The sequence below is a fragment of the Parus major genome, chromosome 18 (genome assembly GCF_001522545.3).
Source record: "Parus major isolate Abel chromosome 18, Parus_major1.1, whole genome shotgun sequence".
NCBI lineage: Eukaryota > Metazoa > Chordata > Aves > Passeriformes > Paridae > Parus > Parus major.
The window spans coordinates 2,067,527-2,079,814 of record NC_031786.1 but is presented as its reverse complement, the minus strand read 5'-3'; the positions used below and the strand labels follow the sequence as shown (position 1 = coordinate 2,079,814).

Here is a 12,288-nt window from a genome sequence, read left to right as displayed (position 1 = left end):
CGCACACCTGACCCACACCTGACCCCAACCCCCGCCTCCTGACCCCTATTTTCCAAAGATTTTCCACAAAGGGAAGCAGTGTCCAAGTGCTCCAACACTGCTGTCTGGAAGAAAAGTTGTTCAAAGCAATATTCCTGCCCCAAAGTTGGTTTTAGGATTGAGGGACAGGAGTGTTGAGGTTGGAAAAGACCTCTGAACTCTCTGAGTCCAACCATTAACCCAACATGGCCAAACCCACTGCCCCATGTCCCCAAGTGCCACATCTGCACAACTTCTGAATCCCTCCAGGGATGGGGACTCCACCACTGCCCTGGGCAGCTGTTCCAGGGCTGGGCAGCCTTTTCTGCCTAGAAATTCTTCCTGATATCCAACCCAAACCTCCGCTGGTACAACTTGAGGCTGTTTCCTCTTGTCCTATCACTTGTTGTTTGGGAGAAGAGACAGACCCCACCTCTCTCCACGCTCCTGTCACGGAGTTGTGCAGAGCCAACTTTTCCCCATGGTGAGCCCCTTTCCCAGCTCTCTCAGCCGCTCCTGGTGCTCCAGACCCTTTCTACCTCAATTGTTCTTCTTTGGGGTCACTCCAGCACCCCAAAGTCCATGGACAACCTCCACTGTGTTCCATGGAACTGTTTCTCCTCCCTTGCGAAACACACTGAGATTTTAAACACCAGCAGTGTTTAATGCCCCCAGTACTGAGCTCTTGCGCTGCTTTGCCAGCACAGGGCCAAGATTTGTCTCCAGCCTGAATTTCCTCAGCCTAATGAGGCAGGACACACGTCAGACCTGGTGCTAAACCGCTGCAGGGGAGTGCTGGCTGTTGTTGAACAGCTGCTGGATCCTGCCCGAGAGGGAAATCCATTCCCAGCTTGTATTTGGAGTTGTAAAGTTTGCAACCGTGCTGGGGAAACAGCAGAGCCACGGAGCCGTTCTGAATTATTAGGAATGTTCAGTCACACAGAACAAGGACCATAAAGCAGGGGTCAGGTGCTGGCTGGCCCCGGGCTGGGCAGGGACAGGGAGCACAGGTCACCCCCAGGGCAAGGGCTGCTGCTGAGCAGCAACAGCTCCGTGGGCAGAGCCCATTAGCAATTGCCCTCTGGCCTCTGGAACTGGCTGCATCCAGACAGCTCAAAAATCATGAGACCCCACTGGAGAGGCCGTGCATGGGCAGTGGGAGGTTCTGGGAGAGATCTGCAAGGAATACAGGACCTGGAATTGTGAATGCTGGTGAAAATCCAGAACTTTTCTTACTCAAACACTTTTACTCAAATTTCTGATTCTCGGTAACACCTGTAGGACCAAGGGGTCAGCACAGAGGTTGGCAAGGGCTGAGTTATTTCTATTTATCAACTATCCTAGCTGAATCCCCCTGCTGAGGGCAGAATATTTAGGATTTCCATGGCAACTTATTTCTGAGCCCCTCTTCCAGCCAGACTGACGCTTGTCAGCTGATCCAGAGGTGCTGGAGGTGGTGGCTGAATTTATTCAAGCAATCACATTCTCTTTCCCAAGGCTAAAGCCCATGAATACGGAGTTGGCCGAGCGAATTGACAGGGATTCCATCCCCATGAACATGGATAATGTTCCAGCCCTGGAGAGCAGCATTTAATTGATGAGTGGGATTATATTTACACAGCAATTATAACAAAGTCAAGGTTGGCTTTCTGGGAAAGGCTATTTGCTTTATCCTCGCTGCCTGGTTGTCCAGGAAAGCTTTTCCTTTATGGACAAGCAGAAAAAAAAAATGAGAGCAGATGCACTCAGCTCTTTTCATAGCCTGCAAATAGCCCATGAAGCCAACTCAGGAGCCACCAAGGGGTTGCCTTGGCTACATCCATTAATTGACTCCATTCTAAGTGGGATGCTGATTGTTTACCCGCTGAGGAATTAAGAGTCAGTCCCTGCTATCCTCAGATGGCTGCTCGGGGCCAATGTAAAATGGATAAGGGCTCATTGCAAATCCCACATGAGTCAATGGGCATCTCTGTCCCCGTTGCCTCCAGAGCTGGAATTAGCCAGCCCCGCTGCCGTGCCCTGAAATACGGAATTTTTGTCCTCAAGGCACCTCTGCAAGGTAAAGCCACTGACTCAGGTCAGGGATGGAAAGCTGGGGCCAGGAAAACAACCTCAGGATCACCCAGGAGTCCTGGCCCTCGCTGTCCCTTCAGTCTGGATTTCTTTCCATGGGATGTGGAGACAGGAAAGGAGAGTGCCTGAGGTTTGTCCAGCTTGGAGCTGGAGCTGGAAACTGGGAGGTGATTTCACATCTTGTGCAGTCAGGGAGACCAGCAGCTGCATTCAGGTGCCTCTTTATGGGACCTAGCTGGAATTAAGGAAAGGAATTAAGAACTTTGTAAAACCAGAGGGTGGTGAGGAGCTCAGAGCAGCTCTGAGCTCTGGCAAGGCAAGCAGAAACGTGCAGGAGGTGCCCAGAGAGCACCTGCAGACCTCGGGGGGAGAAGAGCTGTGGTCAGCAGCCAAATCCCACACTCATCCTTCTTCATGGACAGACAGGAGCCAGCACCTGGAATCCTGACTTTCCAAAATGGTCAGAAACATTTATCCTTCTCTTGAAGTTCTGAATTCAGCGTGGTTTAGGTCCATCTATTATTGCAGAAGGGGAATATCCCTACTTGGATTATCCCCGTGCCAGAGACAGGGAAACCAACCTGGGTGTCTTGAGCTTTTTACCACAAAAAGAGCTTTTTGTTTCCTCTGAGCCCAAGCTCAGTCCTGACATGGAAATTTTCTCCCCAGTTGACATTAGAATTAACTTGTTGACATCATTAGCAGAGCACATAATAGATAGCTGAACTGCTCTGATATTTATCTTTAGGTCAACAGCTCTAGAGACTCCAGAGGCAAATTAGAAAAAAAAAAAAAAGCATAGACTCTTTATTAGTAGAACTTAATTTAACTGTATTCAAACTTCATTAGGGAATTAAAAAAAAATGACCTTTCTTAATGCACTCCTGCTTTATAAAGTATGGAATGAGAATATTAGATTTGTTTGATCCTGGTCCCCATTAGGCACCACGGTAGATGAGAATGCACAAACTCCCTCCTTGAGTTAGGACTCTTGGATGTCAAATCAAAGCCCAGGTGCTCCAAAACCCATTTCCTTTCCTTTCCTCTGTGTTTTATGTTTCCTAGCCCTGTAATTCTCCCCAGGAAACCAGCAGAAATCTTAATTTCTTGCTCCCCTCCCTGGCCCAAGTAACAGCTCTGGTGATTTAAACAATCAAGCACATGTTCTTACACTGTCTGCACCTCCTGCTCGCCAGGAACGGGGATGTGGTGAGGAAAACCATGGAGGAAAGGAAAGGAAATGACATTAACCTTTTCCATCTGATAAATAAGGGCTCTATTCAGCTGCAGTAATCCACATCCTTCCCTAGAGATCCAGTTAATGTAATACCTGAGGGCTCGGTTAATTTCAAATTATTTCCACACTGGCCAGCTGATTTCTTGGTGAATTATTCAGTCCCTGCTCACATGGAAAAGGACTGGAGCTCTCCTGTCCTTCCCAACACCCTGAACAACCTCTTGGTGTGCCAGAGGCTCTGTGGCAGCCCCCAGACAGGGACTTTTGTGCTGATTTTCATGGGACCACCACTCTGCAAGCACCGAAGGTCCCCTGAGCTGCCCTTCCCTGCAGGGACCTCCTCCCTGCCCTTTCCTTTCACCCACACTCCAGCAGGTAACCACAAAAACACATCCCATTCCCATCCTCTCCACGTCTGGACTGGTGCATGAGCACCATTTTTATTCCCTTTGTTGTTTGTTCCACTACTTTTCCACTGTCACCTCTTTGCAAGCAGCAGTTTGAGTCATTTAATTTTTCCACACATTAGTATTGATCCCAAACCCACTGAAACCATGGGAATCTCCTCATTGGCACCAAGGCATCTGGGATTAAGTTCCTACCTTATGAGACACGCTCCTTCCTCTTTGATTCTCTTCCCCTTCAGGGAGTGTAGCTCCCAGAACATAACAACCCAAAGTTGGGTGCAATTTTGCAACTTTTCTGATGCTGTAACGAGCTGTGCTCCCAGGGTTCATTATGAGGCTGTCTTGAAACTTGCTGGTGAAACAGGAAAAACAAGAAATCTGACCTCACCGCAGTGCTTAATTGAAGTGCATTTATTGACTGTTTTTCAGCTCTTATAGCAACTGTGTTTGCTGAGAACTGAGGGCTCCTGGCTTTAATTCACCCTTAGCAGACACAGCCTTGACAAAAACCTGTCCCTCTCCAGGGCTGGACTGGGATTGGGCTGGAAGCTGCAGCTGGAGATTGGAGATTTCCCTCTCCTTGTGATGCTCTTCAGCTTCCCTCCCTCCCCAGGACACCCATGTGGGCTGAAAATGCCAGAGGTAAAGCAAGAGCATCATGCCGAGCATGTTTTTGGTGATTTCTTGGCGCCAGGGCAAGAAACCTGAACCAATAAAGAGAACAAACCCCTCTGCTAAAAGATCTTAAAGATTCTTCAAGCTGCAAATCTTTTGAAGAGTCTGGACCTCCAACCTCACGCAGCTGAGGAGGGAGGACTGATAAAAACCCGAAGCAGAGCCAGACTGGTTGGATTTCTGCTGGGAAATCCACCTTTGACACAGCAGTGCTGCCACTGGCGTGTCTTAACGCTGCTGAATTCTTATCCCCCTGCATCTGCACTGGAAATTCGGGCAGAAAGCTGCAGCTGTGACCATGCTGTAACCTGAAGAACAGTTCCTCACTTCCCCCAGCAGGCAGTGGTGCCTCCAGCCACGATCCATCAGTGCTGAACTTTGTGTCTGGGTTTGGGGAGCTGTCTCCGTGGCAGGAGGGAATTCTGAGCTTTCTGCTGCATCTCTCCCTGATCTCGAGTGGGAGCTGAGCCCAGCTGAGCACAGCTGCCTGCTGAAACCACTCCAGGAATAGATGGAGGAGATGGATGTGGCCCTCCCCTGGCACAGGAGATAAAGCTGAGCTTGCAACAAGTGCAAGGAGGAATTTTTGGATATGATGTCCCGCTGGTTTCACCTCTAATTCATCTGGCTGTAATCTTAAATTAAACTGGGTTGGGGTTTTTTCCCCCCCAAGAGTTTTGGAGCTCTTTTGGCTTTGCAGAGCTGCTGGTGCTCAGCACAGAGCGACACCAGTGACCCAGGTAAAGGAATCCTCTGAACCCTCATGGTCCCAGCCCAGGTGCAGGTCCCAGAGGATGTGGGGCTCTATCCAAGGAGTCTGGGATGCAAATTCCTGCAGATGACAGTCATTAGTCTATTAAATGTTTGTTTTTCTGTTTGATGAGTAGGGAAGAGGCAGCGACTCTGCAGAGAACAGGCCTGGAAATTGCAGATTTGTGCCCAAACCACCAACCTAAAAAAGCTTTAGAGACTGAAAGAGACTGGCTCAGTTTTGTTGGAGGCTGCAGGGGAGTGGGAGGGTGGAAGTTGTTTCATCTCAGCCCCCAGCCTCTTGGCTGCTCTTTCCTGGCATTTATTAGCAAAAACTCGTGCCATGGGCTGCCAGCAAAGCTGCATGGCCAGGAGGACACAGGCACCAGCAGCACTGAATTCATTTGACACAGCCCGAGTTGAGAATTTATTGATAAACCCGGGGTAAAATCAGTGTTTGCATCTTGGCTCTAAAAACCTGAACATTCCCAGGGATGGGTTTTGTCCACCTGAGCCAGAACACCTGGAAAGGCCCGTGGAAGTGGAAGCTTTTTACACTGACCTCATTTTTGTGGTCACTGTGACCTGTTAAAAACCTCCCCCGGCTCTCTGGGATCCCCTCAGGTGACAGGGACAGAGCTGAGCTGGTCCCTGTGCAACCAATTCAGAGCATGGAGTAAAGCAGGAATTTAAAATAACCCGCTGTGAGGGCAGGTTAGCAGCAGCATGGAGTTCTGAGGGGAAAAATGAGGAATTCAGCCATCTCTTGGTGGCATTTATTGCACAGACTGGTGATGGGATGCCAGGATAAAACCCAAGGCCCAAAGGTGTCTGTGCTGCCTGCCAAAAGCCCTTTCCACTTTTTGAACAGCTCTCTCGCCAAGGCTGCTCTGAAGGGGCTGTAATTACCTCTGGAGCAGTTTATCTGGGAAATGGGGAAGGTTTGGGGTCAAGCCGGTTCCTGGTGTAAATCCTTTGGTTGCTTCACACTTATTGCAAAGCAGACCTTGAGCCTTTTTGAGAAAAACAATTGGAAAACTGCTGGGCTCCCCAAAGTAGCATTTTTCTCACCAGTTCCAAAGTGCTGAAAGGACGGGATTTTCTGTGAACTTTTCCCAAACAGTCTTGCTTTTTTCTTTCTTTTTTTCTCTTTTTTTTTTTTCCTTCTCTTTGAGAGGGGGAGGAGTTGTGTCTAAAAAAACAAACCCAACCTGTCGTTCTCAGCTCTGCCAACCTGTCAGTCCAGCCATGCAAGAAGAGAGGGAGACAGACAGACCAAAAGAAAAGAGGGAGTGAAGCAGAGATTCTTTCAAACCTCAGCAGGACATTAAGGTAAAGCCCATTTCTCACTTCCCTAATTGCGCTTTCCCCTGTGTTTGTACACGAAAATAGAAATTCTGCTGCCTTAGAGAGCTTTAAACCAACTGGGCAGCCGGGGTGGGAATAACCTGCTCCTCGCTCAGCTGCAGGGGTGTTTGGAGTGGAACCTGGCAGCTCGTTCGCTGTTGTTTGGAAACACGGTTTGTGCGGCTGGAATTCGCCTTAATTTGAATATTAAAGGGAGGCAGAGCTTGTTGGATCCCGTGCTTAGGGAGGGTGCTAAGCTGTGTAATTGCAGGGCTGAGCCGGGCTCTAATTACGGCAGATCAGGGTGAGAACTTGTCAGAGAGGAGGGAAATCCTTCCAGAGCTGCCAAATGCAGGGCTCTGTCACCTTCTCCTGCAGCACCGGGCCCTGCTGGGGATGGGCTGTGGGACCACCCAGAGCCCGATTTGGCATCTCCTCCCTTCCCTTCTGTCCTTTCTGTCCCTCCTGGAGGGGCTCAGCATCTCCGGAGGCTTCCAGGGCAGAGCAGCACAGGCGCTCGCAGCTCCCCCCGAGCAGATTGCGGCTCGCAGAGTGTGAGAAAGGCTGGCTGCAATGAGTCACAGGGATCACCCTGCCTTGGGAGCCTCTCGGGGTTTGCTGGGATAACTGGGAGCAGGAATAGACACAGCTTGCTGGATCTGAGTGTCCGTGTGAGCGCCTGTGTCACCTGGGCACTGATGGGGCTGGACAAGGAGCCGGCCGAGAGATTTTGTCCCCTCCTATGCCATGAAAACCCACCAAAAAAAAGGTGAGAAAGCAAGAATCCTGCTCATCCCCCTGAGAAATACCTTTATTTCTATATCCCCGAGCAAACATTTTAACTGTAAAACTCTGTGATACCTTTCTGGGGGTCTGGGGAGGTCCCACAAGAGGCAGGGTGGGCAGGATTTGCTGTCCTCGCTGTGTCCCTGGGCTGTTCACTCCTGTGGACCTGTCCCCAGCAGCTCACCTGGCACACAGAGCCTCCAGGAGCCACAGACAGACAGTGCTGCTGCCTCTGAGAGCCTCGGAATGCCTTTGCCAGGGCTTTGGTTACACACTCCTGGCTTCTGCATCTTCCTTCTGTTGAACTTCTCAAATCCTCCTGCCTGTGCTGTGGATCAAAGCTCTTTTCCAGGCAGTGGCCACCACAAGCCTGGAAATCCAGAGGGGATCCAGATTTTATCTGTCCAGATAAAAACCTCTGCAAAGTCCTGGTGTTCCATCATTTTCCCTTTCTCCTGGGATCCTCTCCTCTCCTGGGAGCCCTGACTCATTCCCTGAGGGGATGGTGATACACAGTGTGATTATAAACATTTAATAAATAGAAAAACCTTCTTTTAGAGTGTTTTCTGTAGTATTGTTGTGAGCTTTCTTGCTCACAAGCTGGCATGGAGAGGGAAGTGCTTTTTCAGTGAACGTAGTGGGTGGAGAAGAGGAAGTGAATATTTAAATTTTGGTGGAGATAAACTTTTTTACTCCTTGTTACAGTAAGAGAAATTAGTCACTGAAAGAAGGACGGGAGGAAAATTGGATTTCCTGATCTGCAAACACTTCACTAATGAATCTCACAGCACTTCTGCATCTTCTCTTTTCTCTTTCTCTTTTCTCTTCTCCCCCACCCCACACTCCACGATGCTCCTGGGCTTTTCTGGAACCAGAGCAGACATTCTGGAGCACTCTCCCGATTCCTGCTCTGGAAAAGGTGTGAGTGCAGTGAGATAACGAGATGGGGGCTGCTAAATCAGCCGAGCTGGGACAGCCCATCCATCCCTGACAAACCCAGGCTTTGTTACAGCGCTTGATGGATGGTTTGGCAGCGCTCAGCAAATGCCGGCTGATCAATCTGAGTTAACTCGCTAAATTCAGCTTCTACCCAGGCAATCCGTATTTTAGATGGGCTTCATTAGTGTGGCAGCAGCTCTGTGCTGGAAGTGTCGGAATTGGCATCCAGGAGCTCCCCGGGATTTCTGTGCCTGTCACTGCGGAGGCAGAAGGAGCAGGGACTGATGGATCGCTCGTTTGTTCGGGGAGCTCCTCCCAAAGAACTAAAACTTTAGCAAAAAACGCGTTCCCGGGGAAAAAAAGGTCGAAATCTGAGCAGCCCCTCTGCCAGCAGAGGTTCTGAGCAGTGGAAAGGTCAGGAGGAAAACACTTCACACTCAGAAAGTTTCTGCCTTTCACCTCACTTTTCCCTCACCTCGCTTTTAAAACGAAGAGCTCGATACGGTTAAGGGATAAAGGGCTTTTGTTTCAGTATCTGATAAGGACTTTTATGATGCCATAAAAATACATGGTATAAATATAAAATGTGGTGCCATAATAATTTAAGGTATAAATAATTTTTATTTTCTTAATTTTTAACAATCTGTTAAGGTGGAATACGCTGGAATGCACATATATGGTAGATTGCATATATCATTTCATGGACCATGTAAACCAGAGGCTTGAATGAATAGCAAGACATCTTTTTATCTTACAGTGTTTTCTCTCAGATGGGTTTTATGTTTTAGATATGTTTTAGAGGGAGTTTCGATTTTTTTTAATGTAAGCCTTTCACCAGGATGCTTCTCCCTCACCTCAGTGTTCCCTGGTGTGGCTGAAATTCCGGAGATTGCCTGATGCTCTGCCCCTTTTTCTGTCATTTGTCGCCTTTCTTGCCCAATATTCCGCCCCCCGAGGTTTTGGTGAGAGGTTTGGGAAGGGAGCGCCCTTTGCAGGAATTGATTGTGCAATTAACCCTCCACGTGATAAACACAAGCAAATTCCACCCCACATTTCTGCCTGCTTTTAAACCGGGCTAAGGGCTTGATTTCATTCTTCATCTTTCCATCTTCAGCTGTAAAAGAGGATTTGTCTGTCCTGCCTGTCAGGAGGCAGAGCTGGAACCCGAGAAGTGGCTGTGCTGTATCTCACGAGGAACTGCTCTTTTCTTGTGCTTTCCAGCCATGATTCCATCCTTGGTTCCTCTTTTTAAAGCAGATAAATTCATGTTCTGAGGCTGCATGCAGGGGAGGACAATCTCCAACTCCTCAGCTGCTCTTTGTGCTGACATGCTGGGGTGGAGAGGGTTCCAGCCCTTCATTCCCTCTGGAAAGAAACAGCAGAGGAAACATTGAATTTTGGGGTTCTCCTTGCTGTCATGGTACAGGACAGTGGGTCAGCACTTCCCAGAGAAGATCTAAAGACTGACATTTGATAAAAATCAATGGTCTGGCAAACAAACCGAAAAAAAAGAAAAAAAAAAGGTAAATTTGGTGGACAACCATTTTTTCCAGACAATTTTTCTTCAAGGGAAAACCAAGATGGGCTCACAGAGGAGTGTGAAAGGATAAAAGAGTAAAATTTTACTGGAAAACCACTTGAAAATTTCCATGTTTAATACAGGGATCTCCATTCCTGAGACAAATTCACAAAACATCTCCAGCTCCTTTTAAAATATTCTCTCCCAAGCTGGTTTCAAATTGGAACCAAATTTTGTGCATTTCAACATCGGGGCACTGTTTAGGAGTGGTTTAGAATTGTTTAGAACCTGCCTCACCTGGCCCTGCTCACTCCTGGCTTTACAGACCTGGTTTTGGATGGCCAAGTGGCCCCTTCTGCTCTCCAGGAAATGCTGATTCCCAACAGCCCTGGGAGAAAGAGCAATTTCCTACCTGGCTTTGTCCCATTCAGAGATAGATTAGGACAAATCTGAGCCACGGAGATGATATTCACTTCATAAAAGTAGAGGCCATAAAACACAGGCCACTTTCCACCAGAAATCTCAACGGGGAAATTCAGATATTTCTATTTCCACTCACGAGCCTTCAGCAGCTGTTTGACTATTCATGAAAATCCTTTCAGTTTTCCACAACTGAGTGAGGACACTTTCCAGGAGCGGCCTGTGGTGAGATTTCCAGTGCACTCTTGCTCTGGATAGACTTTAGAATATTAATATTTTCATGGTATTTTGTCACCACAACCAGTTATTCCACAAAGAAATGAGGCAATTGGTGCCTCATACAAAAAAAACCCCAAGTAACCCTCCAGCAACTCCTTCGAGTTTCTGCTATTCAGGCCTCAGAAAGGTTTGATTTGGACTTTTTCAGTGGGAATAAGTAATTAGTGCTTTTCTTTATCTGCAGTCTGCTCAAACGCAGTTCAGTGATTGGTGAGGCAGTTTTGGATGGAGGTGCAGTTGCCCTGGCAACAATCGGGAGTGAAATCAGAACCTTTTGAGCAGCCAGTGGAATGTGGTTCCACTTGGATGACAATGGGTCAGAGCAGCTTTAATGGGCAGAATGTAATCCAGCACAATAGGATTTATTGCCGCTGTGACATCAGATTGACACCATTCCTGCAAATTCCTCGGCTTGTGACAGACCTCAAACCTGCTGGCTGGAAAAACTCGGGAAAACGCCGTTAACCATTCTGTTTTCCAAAGCAGCCCCTGTGTCCCAGCGGGGTGGGAGGAATATCTTCCAAGGCAGTGAAACCCAAGCTCCCTGCACGGAGCCCTGATGAGTGGCTGTCCTGGACACCAGGAACGATTCTGAGAACCAAAGGCTCCTTCCTGCCGGGTGCTGAGCGAGCTGGCCCAAATCTGCCGGAGAACTTCCGTGCTTGCCGGCTTTTATATCACCAAAACAATTCCCAGTCATTTCCAGCGTGGTAATTCAGGCTCTTAAAGCTGATTGCATTTGCTGACAGACAAGACCTTGCAGGAGCAAGTCCTAAAGCAGCGCTGGAAGAAAAGGTTCCCTGTTTGGTGTGGAGGGGAAATATTTCATCCCTCCTGATGCTTTTCCAACTCCTGCAATGAGGATCCTTTTATTCTGGAAGATCCCAGAGTTCTGTCTAAATGGATACGATGCCCAGGACCGGGACAGGAGGATGTGCTGCCTGCAGCTTTAAGGAGATGCAGGTTAGGCTGCCAAAATCTGTCCCCACAACGCTGAACCGAAAGCACAGAAAGGCTGGCATCCCTTGGGATGTCCCTACAGGCCTCTGCCACACACAGAAACCCAGAGCTGATGTTTTGGTGGCATCAGAAATGGCCTTTAGCACTCATTTTAAGTAGGTGGCCCTTGAACCTTGGACCAGTTTTCCTTTCCAATCAATGGAGGTGGTTCCCATTCATTTTCAATATGAAAAGCAGATTTTTTTCCCTCAGTCCCATGGCTGGTACCCTGCACATCCTTTCATTGTTGATAGGAGGCTTTTACAACAATAAAGCCCCAAGCTGGTGAGCTGTTCCTCTCCTTGGAATTAGTCCTGGAGAACAATTGAGCCAGACAATGACACAACCTGTTTCTTGTCTTCCTCAGTGGGAAATGGGCTCGGAGCTTTGTGTCCATAAACAGCCAAGGGTGTGGAAGGCGAGGAGTGACCTCAAAGCCGGGTTTTACACAGCAGAACAAAGAGATCTCCGAGCCTGATTGGAAAAACACCCTGAGAGCAAATCGATGGCATAAGATCATAATTATCAGCACACGTCACGGCGTGGCTGGAGCCCCTGGCAGCTCCTGCAGACACCAGGAGCAGAGTCCAGCAGGGACATGGCTTCATCTGCAGCACTGGGATGGGCTGGAGGCTCTGGTGCCTCAGGGTTTCATCTTTTGTATTTCCCATCTATTTGTGATCCTGCAGCTCTTCAGTGGATAACTCCAAACTCCACACACAGTGCCAGCTGCTGCTTCCCCATTTGCCTCAGACACAACAATTCCTCTCCAGGCCTGGCAATCAAGGACACCTCACTCAGGCCCCCAGAGATGCAAACAAAAGGGAGTTGGGGGCAGC

General features: G+C 48.6%; 1 protein-coding gene across 3 annotated transcripts in view; it reads left to right on the top strand.

Moving 5' to 3' along the window:
• Positions 1 to 12,288, top strand: part of KCNJ16 (potassium inwardly rectifying channel subfamily J member 16) — a 36,104-nt gene that overhangs the window by 10,054 nt on the left and 13,762 nt on the right. Inside the window, exon 4 of one of the 3 annotated variants that reach the window (XM_015646004.2) lies at positions 6,385 to 6,492. The exons of 1 other annotated variant lie outside the window; for it this stretch is intronic. The gene's annotated coding sequence lies outside the window, so the exon portion shown is untranslated. Of the gene's footprint in view, positions 1 to 6,337; positions 6,493 to 12,288 lie in introns of all 3 variants that reach the window. One more of the 3 variants, XM_015646005.2, reaches the window with a different exon arrangement.